Below are 13,345 nucleotides of genomic sequence, written 5' to 3'. Positions count from 1 at the left end.
CTTGGCACGCAAATGGCAATCACTGACCCGTCATATTAAGCATACACCTCCCGGAGACGCTCAAAATGTCACATATGTCCGAATTGGACAAATGAACACTTTTCTCGGAGTCGGAAGTGCTTGTAAGTTCGATTTTGGAGCTTAAATTTTGTAATTATTTTTAGTTTCAAAGAAACTCGTTGGCAAACACATATGTGGAAATGAAATAAAATACAACAACGAACGCTGATGTACCCAGGCATTAATAAGCTTTGCAATGTACCCAGCGATTCGTAGCGATGATAAACAACTTGTTCAAAGTTGAGGCTTGTTCCATGTCAAGTTAAGGTTGAGCAGGTCAAAAACACATGGCGGCTTCAGACCCCCAGCGTGGTTACCCAGGAAACACCTTCAGACCCCAGACAGCGAGGTGGCCGAGGATTGCCAAATGAAGGATATAATTAAATAAGGCCGTAAATTATCTTTCAAAGGGGTGTTTTAATTAACCCAATCATGCAATTTTCACTCTTGTAATTCCGTGGAGTTTTCTTAGTATGCATGTAAGGTTTCAGGATGCTTGGTTTTATAGTTTTGGAGTTATGGAGGAGACACACTGACATACACACATTGCCTTTTATTAGTATTGTTGCGAATTCGCGCCCGCCGGTGTGCGATCGGCCGCTCGACTCGAATGGCGGCCGCCTCGCCCACCGGAACGGACAATTCTGTCTTGACCCTCTCGGAACAACGCCGGGAGCTAGTCACGGGTGGGGGTTTAACCCCACCACGACCGTGCCAATTGCCCACCCGCGCAGGATCAGGTTGCTCGCCAAATTCGATCTACCTAAGTACCTGCGCAGATGGTCGACCGGGCGATCGTACCTCACCACAGGCCGACTCCGGACATGAACCGCTTAGGCGGTCCGTTCCGTGCTATCGGGATAACCGAGCGGTGTTATCGTCGGCCTCGACGGTTCCGATTAATTATCGGGCATTTTTAGCCCACTACGAACCCTTTTACGTGAAGCAGGATGGAGGGTCAATAAAGAAAAGATGAAGCGAAACGGGAAAACAGTTCACACAATGCACATTTATAACGCGACACACGGAAAGCAAACATATACAGCCAAACAGTCAGAATGCACCTACATTAGGAAAACAAAAGAAACAACGACGCAGAGTTACAACCGAATACGCGTACACACAGCAACATTTACACAGTTCTACTTTACAAGACACAGCGGCAACCAACATTTACTCAAAAGCAAAGGAAAGAAGCCATCCTCATAGACAAGGGGGCAGACGGGACTGTAGGCCAATATGTGCGCGGGACCTGAAGGAACGGCCAGGTCCGTGAGACCGGGTGGGTAAGACCCGCGTCCTCGTGGTGCGTTGGCGGACGAGCCGCAGACGTGGCCGCGTGGCTGTGCCCCAACTCCGTGCTCCTTCGCGGGTTTCGTTGGCACAACGTTTGGAGTGGGGTGGGAACGGGGCCCCCTTAGTTGCACTATCTCAGCGCGGGGGAAAAAGGGGGGATTGTTGATGCTCTGGGGGAGGGAGAATGGCTGGCTGGCTTAGGTCCCGCGACGAGCGATCTCCCACCATGACCTCGTCGCCGACCGCAGTCCTTCTCGCCTCAGACCCGAGCTCCTTGGCCTCTTCCCCCAACTCTCCTCAGCCGACTGCAGAACCAAACTCGATGCCTTCGCCACCCGACCCCACTCTCTGCCACACTCCGCCCGATGACTCTCTTACCAAAACTCTCACTCTCTGCCAAAACTCTCAGCCCCGATTTGCCTTGCGCTCGGCGTTTTATAGGCCGGCAGGAGAACCCATATGCAAATTTCCGGATCAGGATGAGCTCGGGGGCGGAGCCACGCTCGCCCATTGGACGGAGGAAAAGTGGGCGTGAACCTCCCCTGATCTTAAAATTTGCATATTTCGATTTCACACGGACGCGCCTGGAGACGGGGACAAGCCGCTCCGCGCTTTCTGATTGGACGGATCAGAAGTGGGCGTGCAGCATTCCTGATCCGAATTCTCCCTCGGAAAGGCCGCTATTTGCACTCGCGGCTCAGTGCGTATCGCTTGAACGAGCCCAAGACAGCCCAACGCTCAGTGTTCACAGCTGGTGCGGGAATGGCCATAGAAGGAGAGAGGTGAGGGTGGTGGAGGGTTTTTGGTGGTGGATTGATGGTTATGGCGGTTCAAAATAAAGATAGAAGAGAAAAACAGCTATCTCAAAGCGTCGCAGCCCGAATGAATCACATAAATTCCCTCTAAACAGCGGGTTTGGGGCTAACTACACATGTACTTAGAGTTATCTCACCTTCAGGCCCTGAATGGTGGTTTGCGAATTTCTACAGCCATAACAGTATATATATATATATATATATATATATATATATATATATATATATATATATATATATATATATATATATATATATATATAATATATGTATACAAATACATATATATGTATGTATGCAGTCTGTATATATCTCCATATATATATATATATATATATATATATATATATATATATATATATATATATATATATATATATATATATATATATATATATATATATATATATATATATATATATATAAAAAATATATATATAAAAATATATTTTCGATATATATATATTGTTGCGGATTTGCGCCCGCCGGCGTGCTGACGGCGACGTAACTCGAATCGCGGCACGTCGCCCACCGGACGGACAATCCAGTCGTGACCCTCTCGGACTAACGCCGGGAACCAGTCACGGGTGGACCTTTCGGTCTCACCGCGATCGAGCCAATCAGCCCCCGCGTGGGATAGGGTTGCTCGCCAAATTCGACCTACCTAAGTACCCACGCGGAGGGTAGACCGGGCGATCGCACCTCGCCGCAGGTCGACTTCGGACACGGGCCACTTAAGCGACCCGTTCCGTAGTATCAGGATAACCGAGCGGTGTTATTCGTCGACCTCGACGGTTCGATTAATTATCGGGTGTATTCAGCCCACTACCAACCCTTTACGCGAAGCAAGATGAGGATTCAATGAAGAAAATGACGAAGCGAAGCGGGAAACAGTTCAACACAAAAGCACATTTATTCGCGACGAACGGAAAGCACACATACACACACACACACACACACACACACACACACACACACACACACACACACACACACACAGACAATGCAGATCTACTACCGACTACCGAGCACACGGCAACACTTATACAATTTTACTTCACAGACGGCGCCGACAACACATACCCAAAACCAAGGAAAGAATACCCTCAAGGATGAGGCGGGCCTGAGGCCGAGACCGGGTCGGGCCTACCCGTCTGGTGATGAGACGCGGAGCGGCGATGGTGCCTCAACTCCGCGGGCCTCGCGGGCAGTGTCTGGTAGGGGGTGGGAAAGGGGCCCCCTTGGTCGCACTATCTCAGCGCGGGGGGGAAACAGGAGGGGGTTGCTGATGCTCGGGGTATAGAGGATTTTTATTGTCCCGCGACGAGCGTCTCCACCTCGGCCAGGTCGCGCTGTCGGCCTCCCTGGGGTGCAGCTCCCTGCACGACTCGAGCACCCCCTCGTCTGCCCTCGCCGCCTCTCCACAGCTCCGTCCCCTCCGTTCCGACTCCAACGCACACGACGACCAGCTCCTTCTTGCCAACTCCACCGCCCGCGAAGTCTTGACTCTCTGTTCCCTCTCGACTCTCCTACTCTACTACTCTCCGGACTGACGAACACGGTCCTTTTATCAGCCCCGTAGCTTCGCCCTCTCATCTTTGACCCCCTCCCTTCGACCTTTCACCTCGCTCCCCATTGGCCCGAGAAAAAGTGGGCGTGAATGATTTTTGATCCATAAATTTGCATATATCGATCGCCCTCCAACGCCCTGGGGGCGGGGCCAATTCGCCCCTCGCTCACCGATTGGACGGCAAAAAGTGGGCGTGTGTCGTTTTTGATCCGTTTTTGAAGCACAAAATCCGTGATTTTGTACACGCTGTTCGGCGCGCGCCCTGCACGAGTCCAACACCGGTACCCACAGGCGGCGCAAGAACGGTGGCGATGCGACGGTTGCGAGGTGTGACGTGAAGGTCGTGGCGGTTGTGGTGAAGCGGCGTTGTGGTTGGTGGTTGATGTTGTGGTTGTGGTGGTAATCATGGCGGTTGGTCCAAAATAAAGATAGCAAAAGAAAAACGGCTATCCTGAAGAGTCGCAGCACGCATGAATGACATGTATTCCCACTAGACAACGGGTTTGGGCCTAACTACACATGTACTTACCGAGATACCTCACCGAAGGGACCTGAATGGTGGTTTGCGAATTTGGTAACCACAACACTATATATATATTTGTAATGGACACCTCTCACACTTCTCCAGCCGAAGGAGCTGCAGAAAGCAACCCAAGAAGGCTATTCACAAGGTAAGTGCTTTGCTGTTTCAAACCCTTCCCAGAGTTCATCCACAGCTATAAAGACGTTCACACAAAGTGCACACATGAGAATCCCAATGATATGCAATATATATGTATATATATATATATATATATATATATATATATATATATATATATATATATATATATATATATACATATATATATATATATATATATATTGTTACAAATTCTGGCCCGCCAGGCGTGCGAGCGATTGCGTAACTCCAATCGCAACCGCGTCGCCCACCGGATGGACAATTCAGTCGTGACCCTCCTGGAACTACCGCCAGGAGCCAGTCACGGGTGGGGGTTTAACTTCACCACGATCGTGCCAATTGCCCACCCGCGCTGGATAGGGTTGCTCGCCAAATTCGACCTACCTAAATACCTGCGCGAGTCGTCGACCGGGCGATCGTACCTCGCTGCAGGTCAGCCTCGGACACGAACCACTCAAGCGGTCCGTTCCGTGCGACAGTGATAACCGAGCGGTGTTATAGCCGACCTCGACGGATCAGATTCTCTTCTTTACCCGGGTGTTCAAAACCCACTCCTAATTTATTCCGCGATTCAAGATGGCACTTTCAAAAGGGAAAAAAGACGACGAACGGGATACATTTCACACAAGGACATTTATCATAACACACACATATTACACACACAACACAAGCAAGGAATCATGCACGTATTTACAATCAAGGCAAATCGAAATGAAACACGGATACAGGCAAGAAAGAAATGAGAGCAATACCACCGACTATAATTCTTGGCAATGTAGAGGCACTAATACAGGTTTACTTGTCAGACACGGCGCCACCCGCACACACACACAAACAAAAGAAAAGACCTCCCTTTAGTGGTCGTCCAGTCTCTCTCCCACGACCGTCTGCGTGGTCGCGCTTGGTTCCGGCCTCGGACGCGGCCGGCGAACCCTCTCCGGCACCCCTCGTCCGGACGCGCAGGTCCACCAGACAGCCGGCACTGTTGCGCCTCTCGTCCGCATCTCCACCAACAGGCCGCTCGCCGGACCATGAGCGCAGGACCGAGAGAGAGAGAGAGAGCGCTGCACCGAGAAGAAGGAGAGGCAGAGAGGGCTTCCGGACCAGAGAGAGAGAGCGAGCTCGACCCTGGCCACCAAGTGAGAGGAGCGCTGCACCGAGAAGAAGGAGAGAGAGAGAGCTCATGGACCAGAGAGAGATAGAGCGAGCTCGACCCTGGCCACCAAGAGAGAGGAGCACTCGACCCTGACAGAGAGAGAGCTGAGAGCGAGCTCGACCCTGGCCACCAAGAGAGGGGAGCACTCGACCTGGACAGAGAGAGCTGAGAGCGAGCTCGACCCTGGCCACCAAGAGAGGGGAGCACTCGACCCCGACAGAGAGAGCTGAGAGCGAGCTCGACCCTGGCCACCAAGAGAGGGGAGCACTCGACCCCGACAGAGAGAGAGTGACGTCGATGGCCCAGACAGAGAGTGAGAGTGAGCTCAACACTGCCCGCCAAGAGAGAGGAGCACTCGACCCCGACAGAGAGAGAGAGAGAGAGTGAGCCCCGTCCGCGGTCCGCCTTATATAGCGCGGGGCTCCGCCCTTCGCTCCTCCCTGTTTTCGGCTCCACCTCCCTTTGAGAAGGTTCCCGAAAAAGGGCGTTCCCTCACCCCGACAGCCTCACGCTGTTCATCCACCAATCGGCGGTGAGCTGCCCTCCCCCTTTCCTTCACACCAAGCGCGGGGAAAAATAGGCGGGAAAAAATCCGCGCGCCGAAAAGCGAACTCTTTTGGTTCCCTTTTTCGTTCGACGGTTTTCAACGCGGCTTGTTGCTTGCGTGTAGGTTTGTTCAAAATAACAATAGAAAAAGAAAAACGGCTATCTCAAAGAGTCGCAGCCCGGTGAATCACACGAAATCCCTTTAAACAACGGTAGGGAACTATCTGCACATAAACTTAGCGTCATATCTGATCTTAGGACCATTATGGTGTATTGCGAATTTCCACAGCCGTAACACTACCCTCTCCATTTTTTACAGACTCCTCCCGAGTCGTCGAATTTTCGTGTGCCATCATGTGTAAGTTCTCCCCGAGTACGATTTACCTGCGGATCCCTGAGTGCGACATTCAGTGTATTCGTGTCCCCAAAATAATTAACCTACGGGCTGAGTAACTAACTAAACAAACCCACTCATACAGACGACTTAACTAAATTGCCGGCGCGAAGACATACATGCCGGGGGTGCACTCATGTATAATTACAACTTAACCTTATAATTTACACTAAACCATGGCCCAGGACCTATGGACTCTGTGGAGAACACAAGAGTTAGGAGGGAGCCAGGCTGCTCAAGCGCAGTCCAAGGCTCATGAAATGCAGGTGACAGGGAACGTGGCCGGCTGCTCAAACACAGTCCAAGGCCTCCCCCCTCTGAAATAGACGCAGCGAACAACGGCGCACGAGCTGCGCAAACGCAGTCTCCGTGTTGGCTCAAGCAACACAAACAATGAACGATGCACGGGCCGCCGGTGCAGGCCCGTGTTGCAGCTGCCATCAGGGCAGTCCCTGCAAATTTGTGCGGTGATCCTGGCGTACATGGCAATGAGCAAGGTGGGGGGGGGGGAGGGGAATGCAAAACAGAACAGGGCAACTGGATGAGGGCAGCAGGCATTGGCCAAGGCAAAGGCAGGCAGGCAAGGCATGGCATGACAAGGCCGCTGTAGCAAACACAGCCGGCAGACGAAATGGCCGGCACAGGCCTTGTAGCAATCACAGCCGACAGACGATCCGACCGACACAGGCCTTGCAGCAAACAGCCAGCCGATGAAGTGGCCTGCACAGGCCTTGTTCATTGGAGGTTGGTGGAGGGAGTGCGGTGGTGCTGGCCACTCGGAAGGCGGGCTCGGACCTAACCTGCTGTCTCCCTCCCAACCTATCGCCTTTGCCTGTCTCTGTACCTACCCACCCCCTTAATTTGTAAAACCCAATTTAGCCCCAACTTATTTTTTTGTTTGTATTTTTACTTTCCCACTATGAATCGTCCCCTAACCCCCTTTGTTGTCTTTGTTCGGCTAACCTATCCTGTCCTAGCCTACTCCCAACCCCTACGTTCCCTTCCCGGAGGGGAATGAGTGGAGCTAGCGTCTTGTGTCGAGGCCCAACTCAAGCCTCAAGATGGCCTCCTCGGAGTTCAGGGATCTTTACCCAAAGTGGGTTCAGCGGCCCACAACGAGAGCGAAGGGATGGATGGTGCGGAGGGGTACACTTCCTATCTACCCTATCCATTTGACTTTTGAACTACCCCAGGGCTTTCAACAAGCGCCTCTCGCTTAAACTATTGGTTCTAACAACCCAGATTCCCGTCGCCTGTGTTGGTGTCCTCTCAAATTTCAGGCCTCGCCCCCCAATTTTCCTTCCGTGCCCTCACACGGTCTCATGTCTGGGACGCGTGGCTCCCTTGGCAGGCACTACCCTCTGCCGATTCTCCTACGATGGCAACCCTGGGCACAACACTGCCTCCGAGCCTACCAGCTCCCGAAACAGCGGGGAGTGCCCTCCATGGCGACTCCCCTGAAACGCTCACGTGGCAGGCTGGCTTCCCTGGCCCCTTTCCGAGGGTCACCCGTGCCCACGCCACTGCCCACATGGCCAATGGCGCCCCGGGCCCCCGCATAATGCGGGCGCACCCAAGCCCACTACGCTATCCCGGCCCCACCATGGGCCCTTGGCCTACCGTGGCTGACTAGCCCAGTGCCCGGGGTACCCACTCCACGATACTCACCATTCGCAGCCACGCTCCCAGCCCGTCAACAGGGCTCCTGCACCCCTCCAAATGGGTATCGAGCCTACACTCCCACCAACAGCAAAACGACCTCCATTTTTGTCAATTAAACTAACCCACGAACTCACTTTACACTGACCCCAGGGTCCCTTGGGTGGGAATCACTCTTACCCCCAATCACTCATCACACCATGCTTTCCCCATTCACTCCATACACTCAGACCTGCTGGCCTCACTCACTCATCATGTTTCCTTTCCGCTCTTCAACTCACCCCGCTGAATTCTGCCATCCCTCTCACTAAAACCCCTAACTACCTCGTGCTCCCACGTCGTCCCTGTGGTGTCGTGGCCGAGGTGCGAACAGGCAGACACGAGCCGGAGGGGAACACAACTCCGCTTTCTTGCTTCGAGCGAGAGGGTAGGCGTAGGATGCCCCCTACAGGCACACGACCTACAAGACACTGCTAATGATACCACATATTGCGAACTGGTGCTCCAAGTCCCGAGCGGGCGAGAACAGCTATATTCATTGCAGACACATGACTACTATCACAACTCCTCCACGCCCCCACAACGCTCGATGCCAATACACCACAGTCCCTTACACAATAGCACGTTCCTTTTAACCTACGTAGCTAAGCTACGTCCCCTCTACACATCAAAGTATATCACTGTCCTCAAATATTATTTCCCATCTTCCATATCTCATCCTAAATCTGAACTGACATTCCTCAAACTCATCCATTCCACGGGCTCCATAAGGACTTACCCCTGCCCCATGAAGCCGGTCTAAATAACACTAACCTTTCCCCCTAACTAGTGTTATCCTGTGCCCGAGCAGGGGGGTCTTCCACCCCATGCCCGGGAATCCTGGTCAACCGAAGCGAGGCTTGCTTTTTTTTCAACTGCGCATCACCAACGCGGCAACTCGCAGCCTGCGCACCAGCGCGGCAATTCACAGCCGCCCACCTTTGGCGTGACGTCATGGCAGCTGTTCACGAACCTCGTCCCTCTTGGACGGTACCATCCGGTAGGGATACCCCTCCTGCCGGATTCCAACCCTACGTGCAGCCATGACGTCACCCTGCGCGTTCAAAAAACAAGCCTCGCGTTTCGAGGGGTTCCCCACACGAACACATGTGCTCTGCCCGTTGGAGCTTCACACACGCCCGCGTGGAGAACCCATCCGGTCCGAATCCGTAATCCAGCCAAGCTTTTATCCGTTGCGCGATCGGCAACATCCACCGCGGGCGTTTCCGGACCGGGTTTCACTCCCGCAGACGCGTACGCGGCATCTCGTGCGCAGCACGGCACGAACGTCGCGCTCGCCGCTGGGTGAACCCGGCGCGGTCCCCATTGCATCTCCGGCTGCGACTCGGCCCTTGTCTCTCTGTCGCCATCTTCGTCGCCATTCCATCCACGCGCTCAAACTCCCGCGTGTCACGAGACTCACACTCCTCACCATGACACTCACTCTCGGAGATGCGGCTGCGTGCTCCCACATGCCCACCGTAATCTCCCCACACACAACGACCTCACACACGCTGTCCCTCACACACGCATGCCATTTTCCTCGCACACGTGGTTCCACTCACACAGGGTGTTTCGTCCACACACGGCGTGCTGGGAAGCACGCACTTCGGCCCACTCGCAACCTCGCACACCACTTTACTCACACAACGCCTTTCACACACTATGCGCGCGTTTCAGCACAAATTTCGCCTCACTCCTGAACACACACACAGGAACATTCACAATGAGGAATCGCGTCACCACAAAGGTTCCCGGGGCCTTCAAACCCCCCAAGCTCCGTGTTCACCCGTCCACAGCACTCGCCCCCTCGACCTCGCAAAGCTCAACCGGACCCACCTGGTCGTGATCCGCTTCAAGGGAGAATCGCGTCTCCCTCCGTTCCCGAAGGAGGCTATCTGGCTGCTTGCACCGGGTCACGACACATTCCCCGAGCTCCCCTCATCGTCCTCCACGAACTCTGTGTGTGTCTGCACGTTTTTCACCCCGTCTTTATCCGTGTAGTCTCTCCTCTACCGTTTCTCCCTCCCGTGTCTCTGTTATTTATTTCCCCTCGTCCATTATCTCCGTCGTCTCTCCGTGTTTTCCACATGTCTCAGTCTCTCCATTTAATTTTTCCCTCTGTGTCACCGTCACTTTCTCCCTCATCTTTGCGAGTCTCGTTTTACACGTCTCCCGAATTAATTCGCCCTCACCCGCCTCCATTGCGGGCCTGACAGCCGTTGCACTCCCCCCCAGCTCGTTCGCTCCAGTACGTGGCGCCGCCATTTTGAGCTCCACTGCCCGCGTTTCGCTCCTCTCAATCGCCATTCTGCCCGCCTGCAGGCATCATTTTTTTTCATTTCTTCTTTCATTCCGTTTTTTATTTTATTTGTGTTTGTATCCATCTTTTCGTTCATTTCTCTTACCATTTGTTGCGCATTTGTTTTCATTTCGTTCATTTGTGCCAGCAGAACTATGAATCGCTGGCCCACGTCAGGTGGGTCTGTGGCGGTCGCTTCGCCATCATTAGGCGTGGATTCGCCGGAGACCGGAGGAGGACCTTGACGGAGGAGGGGAGGGGGGGTGTCATCCACCGCTGCCGCGCCCATTTCGGGTTCTGGGTTCGGTTGGGGGGGGGGAATTGCTCCTGCACAACAAGCATTTCCTGCTCGGGGTTCTCATCCTGAGCCATGGATTCTACCAATTCCACGTCCATTTCTAATACCCCCGGCTCCTGTTCGCCTTCAAATGCCATCTTATCCCGTGGAAGAATTTAATTTGAATCGCTCGTAATTTGGGGTGAACGGGGGGGGGGGGGGTTGCTGCACTCACCCCTGAACCGATTCCCGTGAATTTAGTTGGAGACGGGGTGGATTCGAATCTCACTCCCGGACACCAGTGTTACGAATTCTGTCCCGCCAGGCGTGCTAGCGATTGTGTTACTCCAATCGCAACCGCGTCGCCCACCGGACGGACAATTCAGTCGTGACCCTCCTGAAACTACCGCCAGGAGCCAGTCACGGGTGGGGGTTTAACCTCACCACGATCGTGTCAATTGCCCACCCGCACAGGATAGGGTTGCTCGACAAATTCGACCTACCTCAGTACCTGCGCGAGTAGTCCACTGGGCGATTCAACCTCGACGCAGGTCGGCCTCGGACACGAACCGTAAGCGGTCCGTTCCGTGCTACAGCGATAACCGAGCGGTGTTATCGCCGACCTCGACGTATCAGATTCTCTTCTTAACCGGGTGTTCAAAACCCACTACTAATTTATTCCGCGATTTAAGATGGCACTTTCAAAAGGGAAAAAGACGACGAACGGGATACATTTCACACAAGGACATTTATTATAACACACAACACAAGCAAGGAATCATGTACGTATTTACAAGCAAAGCAAATCAAAATGGAACACGGATACAGGCAAAAAAGCAATGAAAGCAATACCACCGACTATAACACTGAACAACAAAAATTTTTTACTGGAGATGTGTAAAGTGATTTAGACTAATTTGCGTACGTCGATTTCAAAAATCATAACCGTTTTGCTGTATCACGTCAGGATTTTCAGTAACAGAAATATTCCCATTGCCTAGAAGTCAGGATTTCAATGAAATTTACAAAAATTCATTTATTTCATCATGAATGCTTCAAAATTATAGAAATTACAGAAAAACTCCACTAGAATGTAATTAAAAATGCTTTAGGCATTTGGCTTTGCGTTTGTGCTGCTCTGTGTCAGTTTCACGATGCAGGAACCAGCAGAAATCGCCCATCATGTTCGGGTTGTGCCGCCCTTGGTAACGCGTCTCCATGAGTGAAATCTCTTGGTGGAATCGCTCGCCGTGCTCGTCCGAGACTGCTCCCAAGTTGTCAGGGAAGAAGTTCAGGTGCTGGTGTAGGAAATGGATTTTCAGGGACATCCTGGAGCCAAGTTTCCTGAAGGACTCCAGCAGCTGCTGCACTATTTCTTCATAGTTGTCCGCGCGCTCGTTCCCCAAGAAGTTGTCTGTCACAGCTTTGAAGCTCCTCCACGCTGCCAGCTCTTTGGGGTTTAGAGTTGTCGGAAAAGTTTCGTCCTTCATAATCTGTCGGATTTGCGGTCCAACAAAGACACCAGCCTTGATCTTGGCCTCCGACAAGGTGTTGCCAAACTTTTCCTTGAGGTATAAAAACCCACGCCCATTCCGATCCATTGCCCGTACAAAACTTTTCATCAAGCCGAGTTTTATGTGGAGTGGTGGAAGGAAAACCTTGGCTGGGTCGACAAGGGCGACATGCTTCACGTTGTGTCGACCAGGTACATGCTCTTTTCGCTCTTCCCAATCTTTCTTCGTCCAGTGATTCTTGTCGTCTCTGCTATCCCAGAGACAAAGGAAGCACATGTATTTCGTGTAGCCTGACTGCAGCCCTAACAACAGCGCCACCACTTTCAAGTCTCCGCAGATGTGCCAGTTGAAGTTGTACTTGATGGAATCAAGCAGCTGCCGCATAGTCTCATAGGTCTCTGTCATGCCGAACGCGTGAGCCAGTGGGACTGATGGTTTCTCGTTGCCATTGTGGAGCAAAACAGCCTTCAAGCTGTTCTTCCCCGAGTCGATGAAGAGGCGCCAGTCTGCAGGATCGTGATCACACCCAAGTTCTTTCAACAGACCGTTGATGTCACTGCAGAATGTCATCGTGTCTTCCATCTCAAAGAACTCAGCCATGTCTCTGTGACGTGCTCTGAACAAGGATATCTTGGTGTTAGGTTCAAGTAGATTCCACTGCTGCAGCCTTGATCCAAGCAGCTCTGCCTTCGCCTTTGACAGCGAGAGATCTCTTACAAGATCATTTAAGTCTCCCTGGTTCAGAAGGTGTGATTCTTGAGTGTCGGGTTCAAAAGGTTCATCATCACCATCCTCTTCACCACTGCTTACAGCTATGTTCTGATCAGCTGGAAGTGTTGGAACGGGGTTCTCGTCATCATGAGGCACAGGTTTACGAGCAGAGACGCAGTCAGCGTACTTGATGTGACCTTTATTCTTCTTGTTGAAGCCGGCGATGCTTGTGCAGCAGAAATAACAATCATCATGATGATTCTGCGGCTCACGCCATATCATGGGCACCGCAAATGGCATGCTCGCGCGCTTGCCCACCAACCA

General features: G+C 52.3%; 1 protein-coding gene across 1 annotated transcript in view; it reads right to left on the bottom strand.

Moving 5' to 3' along the window:
• LOC147030866 (uncharacterized) overlaps window positions 1-10,655 on the bottom strand; it is a 51,590-nt gene extending 40,935 nt beyond the window's left edge. Inside the window, exon 1 of the mRNA XM_085875387.1 lies at window positions 10,057-10,655. The gene's annotated coding sequence lies outside the window, so the exon portion shown is untranslated. The remainder of the gene's footprint in view (window positions 1-10,056) is intronic.
• Between the last annotated feature and the right edge of the window lie 2,690 nt (window positions 10,656-13,345).

This window comes from Eptatretus burgeri, chromosome 3 (genome assembly GCF_056783735.1).
Source record: "Eptatretus burgeri isolate ZD-2024b chromosome 3, Ebu_testis_v1, whole genome shotgun sequence".
Lineage (NCBI taxonomy): Eukaryota > Metazoa > Chordata > Myxini > Myxiniformes > Myxinidae > Eptatretus > Eptatretus burgeri.
The sequence above is the reverse complement of the archived record's forward strand: the minus strand, read 5'-3'. Positions and strand labels throughout refer to the sequence as shown.